General features: G+C 42.2%; 1 protein-coding gene and 1 pseudogene across 6 annotated transcripts in view; one reads left to right on the top strand and one right to left on the bottom strand.

Moving 5' to 3' along the window:
• Positions 1-24434, bottom strand: part of MITF (melanocyte inducing transcription factor) — a gene marked incomplete at its 5' end in the record, with an annotated part of 240918 nt that overhangs the window by 112718 nt on the left and 103766 nt on the right. The window lies entirely within an intron of this gene.
• Positions 139-24434, top strand: part of LOC308530078 (tumor susceptibility gene 101 protein-like) — an 82270-nt pseudogene continuing 57974 nt past the window's right edge. Inside the window, exon 1 of the transcript in view lies at positions 139-192. The product of the transcript in view is annotated as a tumor susceptibility gene 101 protein-like (transcript). The remainder of the gene's footprint in view (positions 193-24434) is intronic.

Raw genomic sequence — 24434 nt, forward strand, 5'->3', positions numbered from 1 at the left:
TGAAAATGAAGGGAAGGGATACTGTGTCAGCTAGGCTTCCTAGTAAATTAAATATTTGTTTCCAAAATTAAACATTTGTTTTCAAAAACTAAAGGCAGAGACAGATGGTTTCTCATGGACAAGCATGCTATGGTGGAGATGGTACGAAGTCAAGAGACGAAGATATGGAAACTCCAACTTGGAGAAGACATGGTAAGGATCCAGGACAATGGTTTCAACCTGTGGGCAGCAAACCTCTGAATGGTCCAATATTTCACAAACAGATAAACAGCTGATCTGTCTCTCCCACAGAGAGAAACTTAGCCCCATTTTTCATCAGCAGACAGCCTAGTGTGGTGGGAGAATATGGACTCACACATGCAGACAGCCCACATGTAGCTTTACCTTGGGCAACTTATTCAATGTCTGCATCTGTAAAATGGGAATATTAATATTAACTGTTTAATAGATGAATGTGGTGATGAAATGAGGTAAGGTATAGAAAGTTCTTAGCACAGTGACTGAAAAAATAGCACTCAATCAATGTTATGCAAGGAACAAGGACTCTGTTTCAGAATACTGCAAGGAATGAAGTGAGCCCTGACAAAGTCAAGGAACTTCAAGTTGTAGGGCAAATAAGTTATTATTTGGAAGCAACAGTGAGGATGTTTTTGAAACTTGATATCTGAAGAGATGTCATGAATTCAAAATATAAGCTTAGAAAGGTCTAGAGAAGTTTTTTAATAATCTATACTAATAAAAGCATAATATGCTAATTAGACTGGATGTCATTCTGGATGTCCTCCCGGACAACGCCACGGTGGCGTGGGCCAAGGCAGAGGCCAAGATTAAGGGTGATCAGGCAGGCAGGCAGAGTGGTTGGGGCGATTAGGTTGGCAGGGGAGCAGTTAGGGGTGGTCAGGCCGGCAAGGGAGCAGTTAGGGGCATCAGGCAGGCAGGCAGAGGCAGTTAGGGGCGATCAGGCTGGCAGGGGAGCAGTTAGGGGCATCAGGAAGGCAGGCAGAGGCAGTTAGGGGCAATTAGGCAGGCAGGCAGGCAGGCAAGTAGTTAGGAGCCAGCAGTCCTAGATTGTGAGAGGGATGACTGACTGCTGATTTAGGCCCTATCCCACAGTCCGACATCCCCCGAGGGGTCCTGGATTGGAGACGGTGCAGGCCGGGCTGAGGGACCCCCCGACCTGCACGAATTTCATGCACCAGGCCTATATATATATATATCTCCTATCTAATAATAGAGAAACATGGTAATTAACCGTCACTTTGCTACCCTTCCCATTGGCTAATCAGCGAGATATGCAAATTAACTGCCAACCAAGATGGCAGCCGGCAGCCAGGCAGCTGAAGCAAACAGGAGGCTTGCTTGCTCCAGTGATGGAGGAAGCCAAGGTTCCCTCCTGCCGCTGCTGGACTCTGAGGTGCACTCTAAGAAACAATGTTGCAATTATAGCAACTAAACAAACCCTAGAAACTTGCTTTCAGCCGTCAGAGCTAGAGCGAGCAGGACCGCAACAGTGTTACAATTATAGAACCCAAACAAACCCAGATACCTGCTTTCAGCAGCCGAGGTCTCAGAGCTGGAGCCAAGTCTCAGAGCTAAAGCCGGCTCTCAGCTCCAGTGACAGCCATAGAAGGTAAATAAATCCCAGAATAAAGAAAAAAAGGAGAGGTTGGGAGCTTCAGTCACCCGCCAGCCTGAAAACGGCCCTCAGCCCCTCACCCAGACTGGCCAGGCACCCCAGTGGGGACCTCCACCCTGAAGGGGGTGTGACCAGCTGCAAACAGTCATCATCCCCTCATCCAGGCTGGCCAGGCACCCAAGCGGGGACCCCACCCTGATCCGGGACACCATTCAGGGCAAACCAGCTGGCCCCCACCTGTGCACCAGGCCTCTATCCTATATAGTAAAAGGGTAATATGCAAACTGACCCTAACAGCAGAAAGACTGGGAATGACTGGTCACTATGACACACACTGACCACCAGGGGGCAGACTCTCAATACAGGAGCTGCCCTCTGGTGGTCAGGTCGCTCTGACATGGGAGGAGCTCTGCTCAGCCACAAGCCAGGCTGATGGCTGCCAGTACAGTGGTGGTGGTGGGAGCCTCTCCTGCCTCCTCAGCAGTGCTAAGGATGTCCGACTGCAGTTTAAGCCTGCTCCCCGCTGGCAAGTGGACATCCCCCGAGGGCTGCCGGGCTGCCAGAGGGATGTCTGATTGCCATCTTAGGCCCAATCCCCTGGGGAGCGGGCCTAAGCCAGCAGGTGGTCATCCCCCAAGGGGTTCCAGAGTGCGAGAGGGCACAGGCCAGGCTGAGGGACGCCCCCTCTCCCCCCCGAGTGCACAAATTTTTGTGCACCGGGCCTCTAGTATATATATAAAAGGCTAATATGCTAAGTGTCCGACTGTCTGACCAGTCGCTATGATGCACACTGACCACCAGGCGGCAGATGCTTAATGCAGGAGCTGCCGTGATGCACACTGGTCATTTACAGAGAAACAGCACCGTGGACCTGGTGCCCACAAGGCAACACTTGACTTCCCCCAAGTGGGACAAAGTCCCTGCCACCACCCCGGAGCGACAACCCACCAAATCACAGCCAACGCTGCCAATACCCCATGGCGCAAAATGCGGCCCACAGCCCAGCCAACCCGGAAATGGTGGCTGTGGGCACTGGGTAATTACATCACATAGCAACACCCGGCTTCCTCTCCCTAGGGACAACTAGCCTCCTTGCAGTTTTTTCAGCCCAGGAACAAGACTTGCTTTATAGTCAGGTGCAAATATTTCACACTTTAACCAAATGTCTGTGAAGAGTTTCTCCGTGCCTCATCTCATCTCATTTGATCCTCACAGAAGTCCTGGAGTGGGTAGATAGGAGACTCGGTAGAATCTTATTTTCTTTTCATTAGCTAGAAAATGGAGATTTAGGCCGAAACCGGTTTGGCTCAGTGGATAGAGCGTCAGCCTGCGGACTGAGAGGTCCCGGGTTCGATTCCGGTCAAGGGCATGTACCTGGGTTGCGGGCACATTCCCGGTGGGGGATGTGCAAGAGGCAGCTGATCGATGTTTCTCTCTCATCGATGTTTCTGACTCTCTCTATCTCTCTCCCTTCCTCTCTGTGAAAAATCAATAAATATTAAAAAAGAAAAAAGATTTAAAAAAAAAGAAAGAAAATGGAGATTTAGAAAGCTTACATACTTGACCCAACTTAAAAAGAAGTAAGAAATGGTGGACCTTGAAAATGATTTCAGGTTGTCTCACTGCGCAGAATAGAGTCAAACACTGCTGCAGTTAAATATTTTACCCTTTGTTCTCCCTGCATGATCTACAATAATAATCTGCTTCATGTTGATATTTACTGCTGTGTTGCTGACAATTACCTGAAAGAGAAGTTGGGGTGCTTCACTGGGCTGGAAAAAGTTTGGCTAAATCAGAAAGCAGGTCTAATTAAGCAAGTTTATCTATATATATAAAGCTCTCACTGGCACCAATCGCATGCATGTATTTTGATCTGTCATTGTTGATCATGAATTTGGTCGACACTTCTATTATAGAAAAAGGCCAAATAGCAACATTAAAATATTTCTTCTAATTAATTTCCTTTCAATGTACATGAATCCATGCACTGGGCCACTAGTATACTCATAATGAGAAAATAAAACCTAAAGATGTTGGTGATGACATATAACTTTTCATAGTGGGTAAATGACTACATCTTTTTAATGGTTGTCTTAGCTACAGACAAAAAGTTCTGGCCAAGGAAGCCTTCTGTTCTCACTCAGTGCAACAATTATGTTTTAACTTGTGTTTTGACTGTATAAACTTATCCAGAAGTCAAGCAAGAATACATGTATTTAAATAAGCAAAACTGTAACCAACCTGTGCTCAATATATAGCCTTATGGTAAGTTTGTGTTAACAGTAAAAATTCCCAAACTTCTAAAGTATCTCAATACTCAGTCTTATACTAATGACTTCCTGTTTCAGTCACGCTAGGCAGACAAGATTTAAAATGAGAAAGATAGGCCCGGCCAGTGTGGCTCAGTTGTTTGGAGCATCATCCTTGACATCGAAAGATCTCAGGTTAGATTTCTGGTAGGGCACATACTAAGGTTGAGGTTCAATCCCCAGACAGGGTGAGTACAGAAGGCAACCACTCGATGTTTCTCTCTCAGATGAATTTTTCTCTCTCTCAATCCCCCCTCTCCCTTCCAGTGTCTCTGAAAGAAATAAGAACAGAACCTCGAGGGAGACTTTTCAAACTAGATAAATAAAATGAGAAAATTATTTGCACAGAAATCCTTCCCGTTGATTAAATTCAATGGATCATAATAAACAATACACATTAGCAGCTGTATTTCATTTACACTCTCAGGCATCTTGCCTATAATCTAACTGTATAATTATGTTAATAGTAAAACGTGAAAATAAAAAAAAATCAATATTTTAAATTAATAGCCTGTGTAATTTTAAGTTATACTGCCATGAAGTAACAAAAAGGAAAAATGAAATCTTTGCTTACAAAACAAGTGATGTGTCCTTCAAAAAGTGCCTAACAAAGCTACCTAATTATCTCTTTAATATTTAGTATTAATTACCTGCCACTGCCAGGTATTACAGGCCAGGAAGGTAATGTAGACGCAGTTAATAACCACCTCCATTCACGATTTTTTCCCTCCTTAGGTCAAATAACGTTGGTTCATTTAAAAAATATATGGACAAATGATGAGAAAAATCAAAAACTCACTTATTCAATAAATGTGTACTAAATACTTACTATGTCCCAGGCACTGTCCAGTATGCTTATACCTCAGTGATATACCATGGATCTTAGATTCTAAAGAGAGAAATATTCTGAAGTAACTCTAAATTTCAAATCGTCAATTAACTTACACTGACAATCTGGAAATTGCACGGATTTGCAATTTTTAAGCACCTTCCACAATGATATTCCCATTAATAAGGATTTTGTTTCTACACTGGACAATATATTGTTACTTCCTAGTGTGCCAGGCAGAAAATTTGAAATTTTTAAAAAGTGAGACCATGCTCTAACTGGTTAGGCTCAGTAGCTAGAGTGTCGGCCTGCGGACTGAAGGGTTCCGGGTTCTATTCCGGTCAAGGGCACATGCGCCAGTTGTGGGCTTGATCCCTGGTGGGGGGTGTGTAGGAGGCAGCCGATCAATGATTCTCTCTTATCATTGATGTTTCTCTCTCTCTCTCTCCCTCTCCCTTTCTTTCTGAAATCAATACCAAAAAAGTGTGTGTGGGGGGGGGGGGGGGGACAGAGAATTCATCATATCATAATGATAACTGCACCTCCGATTGGCATATCACAGCTCATGTTTATTTAATCTTTTTCTTTAAATAAAGAAACTGAGGGGCAGAAAGTGAGGTGAGTATTTGCCCAAAGTCAAGATGTTAATGAGTAGATGCAGATCTGGGGTCTGAAATTTCAGAGCCATACACCTTTCACCGTGGTTCTTTGAGCAAGTTTTGTGAGCCACCCAACGCTCACAAAAGCAAACCAATTCTAAAATTAGAACTTGTATTAGAGTTGTCTTTACCCAGCACCCCACACTGGGTCCTGAGTTCCATTTAGTTCCCCTCTTCATTCCTGAATCAGGCACAAGTCCAGACCCAGGGAAGGTGCCCAATAACTATTTGTCAATGGGTTAAATGATTAACTGACCATGGTGCTTTTTCTGGCCACTTTTGGCCATCACCTCCCTTTAAAACAAAACAAAAAAGGGAAAGAAATAGGCTTCCCTGAATATTTATACAAGCAAGAGTTAAATTAATGGCACTGATTAGAAAGAAACAAAGAAACATACAATGTTTGTCCTCAAAAAACTTAATCTAGTTGGAAAAGAGAGTGAGAAAATGTGGTTACAAAGGGGAAAATATCAATACAATTTACACTTGCTAATGGGAGAAGAAATGAGAAAGCCCTCAAAAAAAAAAAAAGGAATTATTCAAAAAGGCTTTCAAGGAGAAACAAGGTCTTCGGAAATTTGGGGAAGAATGATGAACTTCCTTTGGCAAAGTTGGTAAACCCTGAGCAGTTTCCCAAAGTGTGGGAGTTGAGATGGTCTCAGATCCAGACACACAGTCTCCGAGTTAAATAGCCATGGAATTGCACAAGGAGAAAGGCCCTTTCACGTCTTTCATCCCAGGAAAAGTCCATTTGATGCTAATATGTCTTCAATCTCCTAACAATTGCTCTTTGTAACAAAAAAAGCTCAGACCTCAGGCCCTTCCAGACAATACACCTAGTAAGAATCTAACCATTTTCTTCTAAATCCATTATATTTATTTTACTTCCGTTTGTGGTTTCCATTTATTATAACATCTTCATTAAAATATACTATAGGTCCTGGCCAGGTGGCGCAGTTGGTTAGAGCATCATCCCCATACACCAAAGTTGTGGGTTCGATCCCCAGTCAGGTTTTAAAAAATAAATAAAATAAAGCGCATCTTTAATTTTTGAAGGGGGAAAAGTCATGACGTTAACATGAGAATGCCTAAAATCTGGGAAACACTGACTGAGAGAAATGAGTCGCCAGCATCCTACAGTGGAGACAGGTGAAACGAGCCCAGAATCAGTGCCTCCTCCGCTGTGGTGAGAAGCTGAGAGCCACCGAGAATTTCAGTCTGAAACTTTGCCGGATTCTGAAATCAGAGTCCAGTAGGCCTGGCCTAATGGCTCCCTTGCTGTGGGAAATGAGCATGACAGTCAGATACGACTCCACACAGGGAGATTGGGGCCTGGCCAAGTGGGGCTGAGCATATCACAGGGAGCAAGATGTCAGGCACGCTGGATGCTGAAGTTTCAATACTAGTACAGGACCTCGCCCCTCCGGCTGTGGTCACTTCGGCTGGAGCTATCTCCTGGGCACAAATACAGCTTACAGTCCAGTTCTGTTTGGGTTGGGTTTTCTTACTCTCCTAAGGAAGCAGCAACGAGTGCCCTGGTGCAGTCCCAGCTGTGTACTCCGTTCACACACTAGATGGAGCCAATTTTATAAAGCTTCAGGATTCATGGAGGATTGTGTTGCACTTAAAAAATCCAAACACAAAGTTATGGGCAAGCTGTGTACCACTGGTATTGGTGAAGAGCTCTCTGTGTGCCCACCTGTTGCCTGTGGAAGTGGGGTGCTTGTGATGTCACAAGAAAAGGAATTTTCTGAGAGTCACGCGGGAGAATGAGTGGCATTTATTTGCATAGAAATTACAGCCCTAAGTTTCCAAGGTCCTTTCATCTCACCAAGGAGAAAGTCCAGCTATGACTGTAGCAGAGCTAGGACGAAAGCCCAGAGTTTCCGTTCCAATACTGCACAGTCCAGTCCAGCATCAGGCTAGCTTAGCTGGTGTTCCCAGCTATGGTCCATCAGTCCATCGTGTGGGGCCCTGCATGGCTGTAGGCCATGTGGCTTCTAGGAACACCGGCAAATGCAAGGAAGCAGGAGTGAAACAGGGACAAAGGGCAGCCAGAGAGCTAGGATTCCTTTGTCCTGGGATTATACACCCCAATGTTCATGTGCTCACAGGGGCTCTGCCCCTCTGACCAGTGACCTCACTTCCAGGTTAAACTGACAGGCACCTATCCTATGTCACCCCAACTTCACTGCGCACGCACCATCTTCCCTTTGTTGGACACCTTACCCCAGTGGTCTACAAGAAATGGACCAGGGGTTCCCTGGAGAGTGTGAACTTGCAGTTTGCTGGTGAAGCTGCCCAGATGACCATGCTTATAATGTCTGGCTTCCCCTTTGCTTCTTCCTAGTAATATTAATATTAACTAGCTAATTACAACAGTAACATAACCTGAATATATTTTAATGTAAATTTCTTAAATTTTCATTTTAAAGATCTAAAGTCCCCTCATTTTACCATTCCACATTAGTTTCTATGACCCTGAAACCCAAATTAATATTAAATGATCAATCATGTTATATAAATGTGTGTTTAAAACATGTACATGTTATAGTTCACTGGCATTTTAAACTTTGGTTTATTAAATATGTAATTATAGTTTTAATCTGATAATTTCAGGAAAATACTTTTTTTGCCTTGGGGAAATGGAAGCAATTTATTAATGCAATGAGCATGGTTGTCTCATCAGACACATAAGAAAACTATTGCTAGGATAGGAGGAGTTAGGACAGAAAGTCAGAGGTAAGCAGAATGGAGACTCACAGTCAAGGAGAAAATAGAAAACAGTGGCAACACCAAGGAAATCAGCTAGCACACTTGCAAGAGAGAATGGCTGACCTCCTGAACCAGGGGAAGGTCCACTGTACAAGACAAGAACATACTACTGTTCACGGTCACTAACCTGGGGCCTTCTCATCAGCTCCTAACACTTTAAAGCAGTGATTCTCAACTGGGGATGATTTTGTCCCCAGGGCATATCTGACAATGTCTGGACACGCTTGGTTGTTACAAATGTTACTATTGGCATCTAGTAAGCAAAGGCCAGGGATGCTGCTGAACATCCTGCAATGCTGGGGACAGTGCCCTCAACAGACAATATCCAACCCCAAATGTCAATAGTGCTGAGGTTCAGAAACTCTATTTTAGAGCAGCAACTCTGCTATACAGGAGACAAAGTATTTCCAACTCATTGTAAGCATATAATCATTAATCAAAAATTTAAGTATGTTTCTAAGACATCTTTTAAATCTGTGGGACACAGTACACTGATGTGCTTGAGGCTTTAACATATGCCACAGGATTTGGCCAATGTGTAAAAATTATTTTGAGTGATTAAAGTCATCGCATGAGGGTTAAAGATTAAGGGGAAATAGATTAATAAATTGAGGATTATAGACACAATGGACTACTACACAACTGTGAGAATGAATGAAGTACATATATGTCCATACAGGGATAAAATAAAAAATGATGTTGATTGAAAAAAGGCAAGTCACATAGAACACTGCCATATGATTCCATTTAAAGTTCAAAAAAGGACACATATGTAATAACCTTTGTAATACTTTAAGCAATAAAAAAAATTAATTTAATTTAAAAAAAGAATATTTTAGAGACTAATATACAGTAAAACGATAATAAAAGTCAAGGGAGTGATGACCTAACATTCAGGATGGCGGTTAACATCGCGTGGGGTAGAGAAGGGGATGTAACCAAAAATAAGCCTTTTAGAATGTTCTACATCTCAAGATATAGTCGGTACATGGTTATCATTTTATTGTTCTTTACTAAACTAGTAGGTTTTAGACTTCTTTCTACATATATGATTATATTTAACAAGTAAAAAAAAAAAGTAAGGAGTGTAAGGGAAGTGAACAGAGAAAACAGGTAGAGGTGACTCCTTAAGAAGGAAAATAGTGAATTTTTACATACCTGCCCATAGTACCACCGGGTCAGAGGCAGTGCTTGCTCTTTTTTCCCCTGAACACTCCACTGTGTAGTCATTGGTCAATATTACGTCAGCCACCAAACCACATCACATCTCCGCTGTCCTTAGTGATTCTGCCACGATTCCACTCAGCCCAGCCCAGGCCTACTGCTAGATCACTCTTCCTGGAGCTCAGCATTGCTGTTGTATTGCAACTACTTTAATAAAATTAATGGTCCATCAACTTAGAATGAATGAATTTCAAATGTCTTTTTTATACAGACAATCAAGGCCAACAGACCTTTCTAGTATTAACTACTCTAAGTATCCCAAGCAGTATCAACAATGTACTCATCTCTAACCATGCCCAGATGCTCTTCCCTCTTGTCTGGAGTACTTATCATGTGCTCGCAACCCCATTCTATCAAAAATCCTCCACATTCTTCATTAAGAAGGGTGAGAGGTGGGGTTAGCAAAGGCCAGCAAGGACAGAGCAGCTGGGCAGCCCAGGGTGTGACCTTGCATGACTACGGAAATGGTTTGCGATACCTACCAAAGCTGAACATGTGTATGCCTTTTGATCCACTAATTCCCCTCCTCGGGATGTATCAAACAGAAATGTATATGTATGCAAAAAATAAAATTAAATCACCCTTTTGGGGGGGGGTCCTCTATTTTTGTTTAATTCTTTTAAGACCACCTCCTTGCGATTTCCAGAGAGAAAATACAAAACAAGAAACAGACTTGGTTTTGACTACATAAAGAGTGTGCTGCAGTTCAAAGCGTTTCTGATAACACTGCTGCAGAAGAATGTCAGCCCACTCCAGGGCCCTTCAGTATTCCTGAGGAGTAAACAGGACTGCCCTCCTCCCAGTGGACTGTTCTCAGGGGTAAGTCACTGCTCCTGCTCCTTGACATACTTTCCATGTAGAAGATAAGAAGCCTGGAAACCACACTGACAGTTGGGGTCGGCCATTCCCCATCCCATGCTAGAACCAAAGGCTAGTGGCCATATTCTTCTTTTAAAGAAGGTAAGTGAGAAAATGAGTCCTAAACCAAAACCAGTACCTATCTTGACAACCGCATCTGCCAAGCACCAGTCCCACTTCTTTAATATATTTTACTGATTTCAGAAAGGAAGGGAGAGAGAGAGAGAGAGAGAGCTAGAGATAGAAACATCAATGATGAAAGAGAATCATTGACTGGCTGCCTCCTACAAGCTCCCTACTGGGGATCGAGCTTGCAACCTGGGCATGTGCCTTGAGCAGGAATAGAACCGTGATCTCCTGATTCACAGGTTGGTGCTCAACCACTGAGCTACACCAGCTGGGCCGGTCCCACTTCCTGCTGAGCTCTGAATCCAGCGTGTTTCCCACCAGGCATTCCAGCTTTCCTCTGGACCACCTTCTGAGGCTTTATACAGGAAGATCCTCAGAACCCAAAGCCTTAAAATCCTAGCGGAAAACATAGGTGGTACACCTTCTGATACTGCTCTTAGTAATATTTTTCTGATGTATCTCCTTGGGCAATGGGAAAAAAAAGAAAAAATAAACAAATGGGTAACATCAAACTAAAAAGTTTTTCACAGCAAAGGAAACCATCAGCAAAATGAAAAGACACCTACTGAATGAGAAAAGATATTCACTAATGATACATCTGATAAGAGTTTAATATCCAAAATTTATAAAGAACTCATACAACTTACACCAAAAAAAACAAATAATCCAATTTAAAAAAGGGCAAGGACCTGAACAGACATTTCTCCAAGAGGACATACAGATGGCCAAGAGATGTATGGAAAGGTTCAATGTCAATGATCAAAGAAATGCAAATTAAAACCAATTGTCACACTTGTCAGAATGGCTATCATCAATAAATCAGCAAACAACAAATGTTGGCTAGGATGTGGCAAAAGGAAACCCTCGTGCACTATTAGTGGGAATGTAGACTGGTGCAGCCACTGAGGAAAGCAGTCAGAGTTTCCTCAAAAAACTAAAAATGAAACTGCCTTCCATAACCCACTTCTGGGAATGTATCCAAAGACATCCTAAACACTAATTCAAAAAGATAGGTACACCCCTATATTAGCTGCAGTGTTACCTACAATAGCCCAGACATGGAAGCAACCTAAGTGCCCATCAATCACAATTGGATGAATAAGCTGTGGTACACATATACAATGGAATACTACTCAGCCATAAAAAATAATGAAATCTGACTATTTGTGACAACATGGATAGAGAGGGTATTAGGCTAAGTGAAACAAGTAAGTCAGAGAAAGGTACATACCATGTGATTTCACTTATATGTGGAATCTAAAGAGCAAAATAAACAGACAAAACACAAACAGATCCATAGATAAAAGGATCAGGCTGATAGTTGCGGGGGCGGGGGGGAGCTAGGTGAAAAAAGTAAAGAGATTAGGAAGTACAAATTGGCAGTTACAAAATAGTCATGGGGATGTAAAGTATAGCATAGGGAATACAGTTAGTAATATTGTAATAACTATGCCTGGTGCCAGGTGGGTACTAGACATATTGGAGATCACACTGTAAATGATGTAAATATCTAACCACTATGCTGTACACCTGAAACTAATATTAAATATTATTAAATGGCAACTGTAATTGAAAAAAACTGCTACGCAAATGATCACCTCATACAAAAACACATCATAAATAAAATGGTTGTTAAATCATAAATATAAAATACAAACAGAAAGGCAACTTGCACTTGGACATGTAAATGCTGGCATATTTACCCCTTTACCTGGGGTCATATCTCATATTTGCTGATTATCTCCTAATGTGACTTCCAGAAACAATGATATTTTTCCCAATTTTTAAAAACTGAATTATAGACAATATATTTTCCTGTACAAGAGATGGACCCATTTGAAAGCTACTTGGCCCAGCTGGTGTAGGTCACTGGTTGAGTATTGACCTATGAACCAGAGGTTAGGGATGATTCCCAGTCAGGCCACATACCCAGGTTGTGGGCTTGATCTCCAGTGTGGGCATGCAGGAGGCAGCCAATCAATGATCTCTCTCATCATTGATGTTTCTATCTCTCCCTCTCCCTTCTCTCTAAGATCAATAAAAATATATTTTAAAATGAAATAAGATAAAAGCTATGTGAAGTCAACTAATGGACATTACCATTTTTAAACCGTGGGCTACTGTTTTTTTCTTTAGAAATGCTAGGTGCCTATGAGTATCTACAGAGAACTGCTAGATTTCTGGAAAATTGTTTGTTTACAGACTACCATAAATTTCAAACAACTATTATCTTTGGGATTCCAGGCACAAGTGGCAGAAACCAAGATAAAGGTTTTCCACAAGTGTGATATCACTTCTGAGACATGAATGCTACAGACATTATCAGAATAGGTTCCAGCATCTATAAAGAAAAGTACAATTTATTCAAAAAATTATTTTTATGGCTCTCAACAGCAAAAATATTATTTTTTACATCACAACACATAAACTGAGGCAAAAACTTAAGTAACCTTTGTATTTTGACTACAGGAAGTCAAATGAGATATACTCATGTAAGAATGTTATCCTACATAATCAAAGGCCTATATGCAAATCAACCAAAGGGCAGAACAACCAATCGCTATGACGTGCACTGACCACTAGGGGGCAGACACTCAATGCAGGAGCTGTCCCCTGATGGTCAGTGTGCTCCCACAGGAGTAGTGCTGCTCAGCCAGAAACCGGGCTCATGGCTGGCGGGAGCCTCTCCCGCCTCCACGGCAGCACTAAGGACCCCTCGGAGGATGTCCGCCTGCCAGCTTAGAAGGGGAGCAGGCCTAAGCCGGCAGTCAGACATCCCCCAAGGAGTCCTGGACTATGAGAGGGCACAAGCCGGGCCAAGGGACGCTCCCCACCCCCAACCCCGAGTGGATGAATGTCGTGCACCGGGCGTCTAGTTCATTAAATAAGAAACATGATTATACATTTAAGTATCAAAACATTTTCAAAGGGAGACCACATATGTACACATGCACATGTAGGTGTAGCTTTAAGAACAGTATTAAGTCCCAAAACAAATTTAAAATAAATAATTTCATTAGGACAGTGAACAAAAAGAGTGAGTTGTGTTCAAGCAATGAAAGATGAAACAGCAATGGAAATGAACTCAAACTCCATGTTTGTATATAAATCTCAGAATCATAAGTGACAGAAAAAAAAGTCATAGAAGAGTAAGTACAATGTGATTTCACTTATGTAAAGTTTAAAACCATGCTAAGCTAACATTATTTAAGCATGAAAATGATAAAAGATTCAGGAGAGGGGTTACCTGGAGCTGGGGAGGGGAACGGAGTAAGCAGGGAAGGTAATGACCAAGGCAAGTGGGCACTTCCTGGATGTCCGTTATGTCTATTTCCTTGTGCGGATGACGGGCACAAGAGAACAGACTTACTGCTGTTCTTAAAGCTACACTGCATGTGCATGTGTACATATGCAGCATCTAGTCTAAAATGTGTCAATATTTAAATGTATAATCATGCTTTATATTTAATGAATAACATTCATACATGAGTATACCTCACTTTGCACCCTATAGTCAAACTACAAATGGTTTTTGCCTCAGTTTATGTACTTGTAATGCAAAAATAATATTTCTGCTGGTGAGAGCCATGAAAAATAATTTTTGTAATAAATGGTACTTTGTATAGATGCTGAAAAGTTCTTCTGTTTAGCATTCATGTCTCAGAAATGATACCACATCTGTATATGTATTTTATTACTGTGGTAAGTAAATGCCCTAAAATGAAAAAGGAGCCAAATACTAAACCCCTAAAATTATCTAAATTATCTGCATAGAGAAAATATTATAGCAAAGTCTTCATACAACTTAAGGAGCTTAACACAATGAAATATCTAAAATTTCTGTTGTGGAAAATTGTTTGTTTACAAACTACCATATGGACCTTATTGCATTTAAGGACCTTACCTAATTTCATAGTGGACTTCAAATGGATCTGAAGAAAACCTCAGTATCCATCCATCACCTTATTCATTTATTGAATAAAAAGTTACCAAGTTCAAAAAAAAAGATCTGTACACATATGTTCACCATATAGCAATAATGTTCACAGCAGCACTGCTTCTAACAATGCAAAAGTGTAGGAACCCAAATGCCCATCGAGAGTAGAAGAGATAAGTCCAGCTGGTGTGGCTCAGTGTTGAGCAGAGACCCATGAACCAAGAGGTCACCTGTTTGATTCCCAGCAAGAGCATATGCCTGGGTTGTGAGCTCAATCCCCAGTCCAGGGCATGCAGGAGGCAGCCGATGGATGATTCTCTCATCATTGATGTTTCTCTGTCTCCAGCTCTCTCCCTTCCTCTCTCAAATCAATAAAAACATTTTTTTAAAAGTAGCACAGGAATAAGGACACATATATAATACCTTAATCAATAAAGAAAAAATAAATAAATAAAAGCAAAAAAAAAAGTAGCAGAGGTAAACCCTGTATATACTCATACAATGGAATAGTCCACGGGAATAAATTATTGCCACATACAAGGATAACTCTCACATACATAATGTTGAGACTCCAGATGTGAGAGTACATGCTGTATGATTCCATTTGTATTAAAAACAAAACAAAACAAAACAAACCAGACACTGTTAGTCTATGGTGTTAGAAGTCAGAATGGTGATTATACATGGGGTAAGGGTTGCCTAGAAGAAGGCAGAGGGTGCTATGAATGGTCTGTCTCGTAGACTGGGTGTTGATTACTTGGTGAAGACGCATCATGTGCATGCTTTTCTGTAGGGTTGCTATATTTATTAAAAAACATTTTTAAAATCTACCCATTCTTCAAAATGATTGCTTGACAAACCTTCTTCATTTTCTTTAAAAAAAAATCATCCATGATCCCAACTAGGTGTCTCTTTTCCCCTATCTAACTTCCAATAATATAATTTTAACCTTAAAATTACCTTGCAGCTTTTTGTACATGTTACCAAAATTGATTGTTACACCACCAAGCAAAAGGGCCAGTATTTCCTTTATGATTTCCCATAATGCACTATATCGTAGTAGCTAACCAATAAACATTTATGGAATTTAAATAACATATACTGCCCCTTTCAAAGAAAGCCCACATTTCTGAGTGTGTTGGGTAAATGCTGTCATTCCCTTTTTTATTATAATTTTATTTGTATTTGTATACATTACAATTCACCTTTCTTGGGATGCAGTTCTGTAAGTTATGAAATACTTAGATCCATGTAACCACCTCCACAATCAAGTACATACAGTTCCATCCGCTCACACTACCCCCTGAACTGTGCCTCGCAGTCAAAGTGTCACTCATCCTCAACTCCTAAAAAACCACCTAGACACCAACACACTGCCTACAGCTTTGTCTTTTCCAGAATGTCATACACACAAAATCATATAGCGCACAGGCTACTGAGTCAGGCTCCTTTCCCTTAGCCAGAGCCTTCCAGGCCCATCCCCGCGGCTGCAGGTGTCGGCAGCCCACCCCTCTGGTTACTGACTCGCCTTCCCTGCAGGGAGGAAGCACAGCCGGTCTGTCCTATCAGTGGAAGGACATTTGGATGGTTTCCAATTTTTTGGTGATTGTGAATTAAGCTGCTATCCAGTTTTCAGATTTTTTTTAAAGGGATACTTGGAAGTAACTTACCCACGTTAGTTTTTACTGGTGGTTTTTTATAAATGGTACGGACTGCCCTAGCTGGTTTGGCTCAATGGATAGAGGATTGGCCTGCGGACTGAAGGGTCCCAGGTTCAATTCCGGCCAAGGGCACATGCCTGGGTTGTGGGCTCGATCCCCAGTAGGGGGCATGCAGGAGGCAGCCGATCAATGGTTTTCTCTTATCATTGATGTTTCTATCTCTCTCCCTCTCCCTTCCTCTCTAAAATCAATAAAATATATTTTTTTAAAAATGGTATGGACTGGTGGGAAAAGTAGGAGTAGACCATTTTCCCCTTCTGTCAGTGACTCTAGCTCACAATATATTTTTGTAAAGGGGTTTCGAGCTGCCTCTTCTATATTTGGTGCACATTAATGGGCCAGAGTTCACAAGTGCCTGACTAGGACCCTTTTCTAAAAGCTGCTTCTGGCCAATGGGACCCTCTGTTAGTGGGTGTGATAACTGTAAGTGATGCGCGGCAGGATCCTGCCCAGTTCTGCCTGGTGCTGAGTCCACAGGAGTACGTCCCGCCGGCCACTGACTTTCAGCTGACCTCACCTGCGATGTCCAGAGGGGACGGCGAGTGACAGGCAAGGAAAGGCCACCTCCAGGACAGTGGAGGTGGCTACAGCTGCATTTTTTTCTGTTGATTTAAACACAAAAAACATATGTCCAAATCCTCAGGGTCACAGTGCCCACATCACAAAATTTCCATTAGCTGGCATTTCGGGTGTCCGTCTGTGAAGTGACTACGTGGTGGGGTCTAGGCCAAGGGGAAAGAAAATGTCCAAGAACAACATTTCAGGGGGGACTCGAAGTGCCCCTGCCCCTGCAGCTAGAGAAAGTGTGCTGCTCCCAGGCCTTAAAACTCAGTCTTACTATCTGTGTGGCTGTCACCAGAAAACTCATGACAACCTCCTCCTCCAGCCGTTCAAAAGTTCTTCAGTTTCTAATACTAATACTAATAGCTAATTAGAGCAGGTGTGCTGTGTTTCAACCCTCAATCGCAGCTCTAACTTAAAGACTGTTAACACATTTCGTACCGCTCAGGAGGTTTCTCGTGTTTCACACGCCATCTGTTGAGGACCGCTCACGAGTGTTCTCGTTTTGCACGCCCATGGGAAAAGGAATGAATCTAGATACTTATGTAAATTTTGTTTGGTCCCTCTTCATAGAGGAAAATGTTTTACGCAGTACCATACGTTAAAAAAGTACTAGGAACTTTAATTGTTTAATTGTTTTTGTAAATAAAAATGTTATAATTATTGAAAAACAACACCTAAAGTGCATTATGATGATTTAAATAACGTGCAATTTGCCCAAAAACGTGCGGTCCCTGGCGTATGTCTTAGAGATTTCTATGCGGTACGCAATGTGTTAAGATGTCCCTGTTACCAATGAGGGGAAAGAGATTGGAGAGAGCCCATCACTTGCTGAAGGGTTTGCAGAGAAGGAATTAAGCTCAAGGTCCAGTCAGAATCTGATCCTATGTTCTTAACCCAGACACTATATACCACCCCACAGCTCCGCTAGTATCCGTTCATTCATCCAGACACTATGTACCACCCCACAGCTCCGCTAGTATCCATTCATTCATCCAGACACTATATACCACCCCACAGCTCTGCTAGTATCCATTCATTCATCCAGACACTATATACCACCCCAGTTCTACTAGTATCCGTTCATTCATCCAGACACTATATACCACCCCACAGCTCCACTAGTATCTGTTCATTCATCCAGACACTATATACCACCCCACAGCTCTGCTAGTATCCGTTCATTCATCCAGACACTATATACCAGCCCACAGCTCTGCTAGTATCCATTCATTCATCCAGACACTATATACCACCCCACAGTTCTACTAGTATCCGTTCATTCATCCAGACACTATATACCACCCCACAGCTCCGCTAGTATCCGTTCATTCATCCAGACACTATGTACCACCCCACAGCTCCGCTAGTATCCATTCATTCATCCAGACACTATGTACCACCCCACAGCTCCGCTAGTATCCATTCATTCATCCAGACACTATATACCACCCCACAGCTCCGCTAGTATCTGTTCATTCATCCAGACACTATATACCACCCCACAGCTCTGCTAGTATCCGTTCATTCATCCAGACACTATATACCACCCCACAGCTCCGCTAGTATCCGTTCATTCATCCAGACACTATATACCACCCCACAGCTCCGCTAGTATCCGTTCATTCATCCAGACACTATATACCACCCCACAGCTCCGCTAGTATCCGTTCATTCATCCAGACACTCAAAAACAATTACATTATTATATCCATCCAAGAAAGACAACTGAATGAGCTATGCCCGCCCCTCCGGGCCTCATTACTTGGGGGAGGGAGGACCCTATAACAATATCTTAACCTTTTTTGGTCAAATACATCCTGAGACTAGTATGAAACCTATATTGTCTCCTGAAAAAAATACACACAGGCAAAGACACACAAAACTCAACTGACTACTTGGGCCATACCTAGGAATCCCTGGAAAACTTATGTGCTGACTACTGGCTGCAAAGGATTTTGATTAGGACAGAAGCAAAGTAATATGAGAACTCAGAGGAGGAAGCCCAGAGGAGGAAGTCCTGAAGCCTGAGAAAAATTCGCCAAGCAAAGAAGGAAAGAAGGGGGCTTCGATGAAAACTGGTGTCAGGGAACAGATCTAAAGAGCAAAGGGGAATGAAGTAGAAAAATGGGTGGCAAGTCACTGCAATATTCCAGGCAAGTTCCTTCTAGAAAGGCTGTGGTGAGAATGAGATCTGAGCACAGGCTCTAGGTCAGAAAGAGCTGGGTTCCATGCACAGGGAGAAAAACTCAACCCCTCCAAGCTTGTTTCCTCACATACAGGCGGGGAGAAGAGCCCACACCACAAGCTGCTGTGACCTTGGAATAACGCGTGGTATGCACCTGGCCCAGAACCTGACATGGTCTGAGCATTCCATGCACTACAGCATCATCAACACCACCACCACCAGAACTGTTACCACCACCACCCTCACCAAGGCCACTCCTCCATCACAGCAGCACAACTGAGCTTCTGGGTCTATGTTTGGGCCAGCGTGCTACCTTCTTGGGCACATGAGCTACTGTAGAAAGATCTTTGCCCAAAAAAAGCCCCAGTGCAAAAAGCCACCTCTCTAAATACTCTCCTTGTAAACTACTTGTAAATTCACACCTTATTACTTGTTCTCATTCATTACTTACATAAAAGTATGAGGAGTATTCTAGAAAAGGGGGGAACACATTGTGGGTTTGTTTTGGTGTTCAACATCATCAGTGTCTGCTCTTAAGTGAGACTAGTGATCATTGTCAAGAGCTAGACGCAGCGGTTCTCAACCTGTGGGTCGCGACCATCGGAAAACACATATAGCATATCAGATGTTTACATTATGGTTCATAACAGTAGCAAAATTACAGTTATGAAGTAGCAACGAAAATAATTTTATGGTTGGGGGTCACCACAACATGAGGAACTGTATTAAAGGGTCGCGGCATTAGGAAGGTTGAGAATCACTGAGCTAGAGATGTTGCATGTTATCGTCATTACTATCATGTCCATAGCAAGAGTCGGGAAAAAAAGTCGGGGAACATCAAGTCTTGCAAAGCCTTTCTGCACTCAGCCCCTCTGTCATGGCATAGCGTACTCTGCAGAAAGGACAAATGGTACAACATACTCTACCCAATTCTTCTTAATTACTGTGTTTTCAGTAACATTTTATTTTACATTCTTCATGTGGTCCAGGAGCTAACATAAAGAAATATGCTGGAATCCCCCATGAGTGCATAGGAAATGAGTGCAGAATACTTTGCTTTCATTCCTCAGCTATGGCAGTAGACAGAACATTCATGAAACCCTTTTTCTTAAAAATGTTCCATGGCCAAGCAATATTTGCCAGTGACACTGCCATGGAGTCAGCACTGGAAAAATAAACTCATGAGGAACACAATCATTCTCATCTTCCCCAGAAAGCTGGCCAGGATATCTGCTTCTCTCTGCCATAAGCTGACACCATCTAAAACATCCATAATGTCCCCTCACTTTAAGGCACACAAATAAAAGGAAAAGGCAGGGATTCCAATGATCCATCTTGAACCCAAGAGACTGTTACATATTCCCCAAGCTTTCTCTCAGTTCTACATTTGTTCCCCTGCAAAAGCAAGGTAATAAATGAATTCATGCCATGGAAAAGAAAATAACAGTAGAACACCCAATTGTCCTAAAACAAAAAGTAGCAGCAAGTGTTCATCAGTCGGGGACAGGAGGAAGGAACAGGCTGACAGAGATAATGTTGCTAGCACATCAGCACATCGTTAAGTGCGAAGGTGATGGAAAGGACTGATAGGCTGTGAAGCATGTGGAATGTGACTGTGGCAGTTAGAAAATGCCCTGCCTCACCAGAATCAAAACAAGGATGTGTGAGGGCAGGGTTCCCAAATGGCTTTCAGAAAACCTGATAAATTCTTAAGCACCTGAAGCAAAGCAGTCTGAGGTTTACACAAGGAAACTAAAAAAGTGTGAGTCACGAAGCAGATTTTCCTCTGCTTCTAAAACCTGTCATGTGTGAAAGAAACTTCTTTAAACAGGAAGGATCATCACTTCTGCCACCAGCAGAGCCCACGTAGCCTCAGTGGATCCTTTCAGATTTCTGTTTCTATGCTTGCTAGTTATTCTTCCTCGTAAGCAACACACTCCAAGGGTTAAGAACACAACCCCTCACTCAAACTACCTGGTTTTGCCACTTACTAGCTCCATTTCCCACCTGACAATGAGGACAGTAACTAAATGAATTAAAGCATATAAGACATTATATCTGGCCTGGACACCACCTCACTTTTCCATCTTCTCTAGTCCCAGTGTCTTTCTTGAGAAGGAAACAGGCAGAAGACATACCTTCCCAGCATGACCCCTGCATGGCTCTGGGAGAGAGTTGCACATGTGTGCGTGTTCTGGTTGAGTTGCACTTTAACAAATTGTATTAAGCTCCTATTATGAGTCCATAGCTGCTATGCTAGAAGTTGGACAACAACAAAGACACAGATGCTGCCCGCAATAAAGGCCCTTGTTTATTTCTGGAGGGTGACCAATATTTAGCTGAATTTGGGGAACTACCCCCATTGATTAGACTTATGCCTTCAAGGTGAAACTTTCACAGAACCCCAGATTCCTTTCCTGAATCATAACAGTCCCTCCAATTATGCACTTAGATGTGTCTTGCTCAGCATGAGAATCTGGAGTCACCATTAAAGAAAATTCCTTATGCACAGGCTCCAGAACTGGTCACGGTCACCGCCATCAGCTATGTCGTTAATTTGTCGTTAATTCTGAGCACTGAACGGTGCCCCCATGACCTCTGTGGTTGGCAAATAACCTCTAAAGCAGTGGTTCTCAAACTGTGGGTTGCGACCCCCTTGGGGGTTGAATGACCCTTTCACAGGGGTTGCCTAAATACATCCTGCATATCAGATATTTACATTACGATTCATAACAGTAGCAAAATTACAGTTTTGAAGTAGCAACGAAAATAATTTTATGGTTGGGGTCACCACAACATGAGGAACTGTATTAAAGGGTCTCGGCATTAGGAAGGTTGAGAACCACTGCTGTAAAGGGATTTGTGGTGTCCTAATCCACTCTCTTAGAACTGAATAAACTACTCCAGCTGTATTAGCTTTTCAGTTCTTAATGCAAGACCATGGAAAGTAACCAATCTTAGGTAAAAAACAACATTTTCTCAGAGTCTCTATAAAAAATTACAAAAAAGAAAAAAGAATTACAGAGCTGTTAATGGAACTAGACTCAAGTAGACTCTAAAATAGGTCAGAGGAAGAGCTGAAATCGCTTAAACTCTTGCCAGGCCAAAAATAAAATGATGTGAGGGGAAAAAACTCACTCTCTTATTTTTATTTATTCATACTTTGTTTCCTCTCAAAAGATTATGGAAAAGTACACAACATCCCAAGATGAGACAAGAGAAATTTAATTTGTGTGCATGAAGAAAATAGGATGAAGAAAAGAGAATTCAAGAAAAACTAATAAAATGACCTTAGGAATAAGATTAACACACAAAATGCAAATAAGCTTCAGCAGGTATTTTAGAGGTGAGTTGCAAATTGCTTTCCCAGCCGGGGCAGAGTCCAATGTCTGTCTACCAGGACTGGCAGTTAAAGGAGTAAAACGAACTGAAAAGTGTCTGTTCTATTTTAAGGAGAATGGCATTACTTTATTGGATCCCATGGTTGCTATGGAGACATGTGAGTCCGATGTTGCCAGATCTGATTTTTCAAGAGATGCTGGAAATTCAAACACAGTTGTGTACAATCTTCTCATTTTTTAATGATGGTAAACTAGTTTTTCTTTTGGTTAAAAAAAAAAAAGTGTGGGTTAAAAAACCATGCCTGTGGCCTAAAGAGGAAGAAGACATGATTAGTTTCATGACTAACTATATCCATAAAACACAAACCCAAAGATGTGTAGAAGTACAGTCATTTGTGGTATTGAAACCAGAGAGACCCTTCTTCCAAGTCTTCATCCCCAAGGCAGGCATCCTACACTCAGGATCCACGGGCTTTATCTTATAAGAACCTTCAACGAGGCTAAGGCCATAATACTGAGCATTACTTGGTAAAAATAACTGCCGGGGTAATTGCAAATTCTCAGATACAGAGGTTTCTGCAGGTCTACATTATTTCAGGTATTGATTTTACAGATTTCCCTTAACTACTTTTTAAGCAATGTCCCCTTCTAATAAATATAAAATTCTCACGCATTTCTTTAATGTTATTTCACAAATCAAAGCCAAAGCTACCATAGTAAACTAGAGGCCTGATGCAAGAAATTTGTGCAAGAGTAGGCCTTCCTTCCCCTGGCTGCTGGCACTGGCTTCTGGCTTCCCTCTGACACCAGTGACCCGGGGCCTCCCTCTGGCTACAGGCACCAGGACCCGGCTTCCCTTGCAGCCCCAGCTTTGTCCAGAAGAACATCCGGTCTAATTAGCATATTACACTTTTATTATTATAGATGATTTTTCAAATGGCATTATTTTCCTCCTCATTGCTTAAGTGTTCAGACAATGAAGGAACCTCTATTCTTCGGACTGCAATCCATAAATATTGGTTTTTCACAGTAGCATTTGGTAAGAACCATGTTCAAGGTTAGATTCCCTGACAAGGACGTGGAGTGACCTATTCCAGGGGCCATTAAGTTCAAAGCCACTGACTTTCCTGGGCAATCCCCTTGCCATTGAGACTGAGATTGTGAATGCTGAAGAACCTGGCATGCCTCCAGTCACTGGCTAAGGAGGAGACACAGGTAAGACCAAATGTCCCACAAAAGGAGCTTTGTTCTGTACCTAGCCAGTTTGGCTCAGTGGATAGAACATCAGCCTGTGGACCAAAGGGTCCCGAGTTTGATTCCGGTCAAGGGTACGTACCTCAGTTGCAGGCTCCGCTCAGGCCCTGGTCAAGGGAGTGCAGGAGGCAACCAATCGATGTGTTTCTCTCACATCGATGTTTCTCTCTGTCTTTCCCTCTCTCTTCCACTCTCTCTAAATAAGTATCCTCCTGTGTAGTAATGGACTTTGTTGTTTGGAATTACTGTTATCTTTCTGCCAAATTAAAAAGAAATGAGTGTCCTTTTAAAATAATAATAATAATAATAATAATAATAATAATAAAAATCAATGGAAAAATATCCTTGGGTAAGGATTAACAAAACAAAAGAAAAAAAGAGAGAGCCTTGTTCTGTATCCGTTTCGACCACAAAGAAAAGGATGACTGAGTTCTTTGCACACAGCAAAGCCATGGAGACCGTGGGGTGGTCACAGGGATGTGAGGCTCCTGGCTCCTGACATACCCCAGAGCCAGCGGAGCCTTATTTCATTTATCTCATATGCACTCAGTTCTACTATCACCCTTGTTTTGAAAATTCAAATTTGATACATCAGGGAACCATTTAAACATAACCCAGATGAATTTTTGGTTTGCTTATGCATGATATTGTCTGCAAGAAACACCAGGTGAACAGAGAATACTGCACCGGCTAAATCTAGCAGTGGAGAAGTACACGAAAAGCACATGCCTGAAACACCTGCCAGCTGCCTCAGTTTCCCATGCATGTTATACACTACACCAGCCACATCTGGTGCTACAGCTTCCCGTGAATCACAGATTTGCCTTCTCCTCCTCTTCACCATAATGTACAATCTGCAATCCTTCCTACAGCCACTTCCACAGCAAACGCCAGGTCTTTTCAAGACAAAGACCAAGTTTATTGTAATATTTCTATATTGCTTAACCATTTATCAAGTGTAAAACTGTCTACTGTTTTTACTAGATTCCTATCTTTTCTTTGTTAATGTTACT

Source organism: Myotis nattereri, assembly GCF_964212035.1.
Source record: "Myotis nattereri genome assembly, chromosome: 14".
Classification (NCBI taxonomy): domain Eukaryota; kingdom Metazoa; phylum Chordata; class Mammalia; order Chiroptera; family Vespertilionidae; genus Myotis; species Myotis nattereri.